Genomic DNA, 2,181 nt, shown 5'->3' on the forward strand with positions numbered 1-2,181 from the left:
GGGAAACGAGAGTTCTATAGCTATGCCACTGATTTGCGTGCAAAAGAGGCATCGCTCGCCTTGAATGACAGAAGCAGAGCGAAGCGCAAATGCACCATTTGCAAGTTCGAGGGTAGATATCCCACCCAAAAACGGATTACTGCGAGACACACCGAGTGGCACTCTGTAAGCGTACATATCCGGTTGACACTGCTAAGCCTCACCTATGCCAACAGAAAGCGTGGACATGCTGGCAGAAGTATCACTTCTTTTTCTTACCAAAGCAAGTCTACACAGTCGACGGAAACCTGAAAAGGTCTTCATCGATCTATAAAGCACAGGCCCCGTTCTTGAAAGAGCTTCGTCAAGCGAAGATACCTATCAATAGTAACTGTGACGGATAATGCATATTTTTTTTCTTCTGTCGTCATGCGATTCTTCATAGAACCGGTTTTTAAAACCAGGGATCCATACCTCAAGCTTCGGTTGTGTTTTACGGTCCATGAACTTCATTATCCCGGTTATGGGTAGCGCCATCGACGCATCAGTAATTAGTACAGTTCATTTCTGGATCGCCAAGGGGAGAACTGCCCAGCACATCGAGTCCTTAGGCTCTGAGCTTCTCTTTATATACGGGCGACTGACATCTCTTCTTCTGTAGCGCTGTTCTCCTTTCTCCATGCGGCGTTCTCGTCGCGGCTTCTGCGAAAACACCTGAGCTCTCCATCTTGGCGGAACTTTCTTCTTGAGCAAACTCAGCAATTATCGACACACGCACGGCATGAAGAATATGCTGGCCCCTAACAGCCTGTAGTCGCACACCAAATATAGTTTGGCAAACAGCAGTAACTTTACCAAATCGCGGACCTTTCCGTGCTACTTGAAGTCGTAGGCGTGCCGATAGCCACCTGAAGCGTGAAGAGAGAGGAGCGAGAGTTATACATGCTGGCGGCATTTCTGCGTCATTGCTAAGTACCCACTACCACAGCGACGAGCTCCCATGTTCCTAAGATACCGCAGTGATGACAACTTTCCTTATCTTGTTGCTGGCGGGGATGCGTGGTGAAAGCGATCATGGTGATACGATGGGCGCCTTGAGAAAGCGGCTGTAGTGCCTACATCAGATCTTTCTTCGAGTATAATTGTGCTACAGAATGTGTTGTGAATGTGCCGCGGGTTTGATAGATGCGTTGGTTGCCAGTTTCTCTGCAGTACTCCATGAGACACAATAGGACAAGGCATCGGCACAGCTGCGTGGGTACATTGGCTTTCTAAAACATCGCTTCCTAAGCTGCGATTGGGCAAAACATGGGCGACGATTAGCGCGAAGGAAAGAAATATGACAATAAGGTGTCTTGATTTCAGTATAGCCAGCCTAAAAAGATACCTAATGTATCTTTCTGGTAACGATAGAGTTAAGTAATGGAGCATCTCAAAATATCCACTCGGAAATCTATTTTTGGCTAATCCGGATTTGTTGCTTAGATATTCCTTACTCCAACTCAGTTCTCTATTGATCGTGGGAGCCACTCTACCGGTAAAGAATACCTATATTAATACTTCTATTGTATGCTCGGTTTATATTATAGGGGGAACCGGGTCGCAAAGGGTCATTACTAACTGCTCGGTATTACGTAACTGTCATTAAAAAAATCTACTTTTACTATGGGCTATCGTGCCTCCTTTTTAGTAGATTGGCCGCATCGCATTTCGTGTCTGGCCTATAGAAACATCTAATTGGTTAATATCAGCTTCGGCCAGTAGTACTTCTGTACGATATTATCGGTAAGTGTATGCATCAGACAGATGGTACAAATTGCACCACTTTGTACCGGAATGTTGCATACAGTACTATATATGTCGAATTCCGGTCTGTACATGTACTGTACTGTACTGTACTGTATTGTACTGTACTGTAAGAATACAACCTGGTTTGACACCGAGTTTTGATTGGCTACAAAAGCTTTGTCTGGGGATGTTGAGCCTAACGTCGCTCTATATGCGTAGAGCTGGATGCCCTCCGTGCTTGTGATCTTGGCGTATGGCATTCAGGATATTTGACCGAAGTTGTTAGCGCCATTAGAAATTTACATAAAAAGTACCAATAAGGGTGCTTTAATTTTAAAGCACCTTTAACGTTTACGCTAATTGCGAGTGAGTAAACATTGCGTCAAATTCTGGTTGGCTGAAAATAAGAAGGAC

This window comes from Phytophthora infestans, genomic scaffold, assembly GCF_000142945.1.
Source record: "Phytophthora infestans T30-4 supercont1.131 genomic scaffold, whole genome shotgun sequence".
Classification (NCBI taxonomy): Eukaryota; Oomycota; class Peronosporomycetes; order Peronosporales; family Peronosporaceae; genus Phytophthora; species Phytophthora infestans.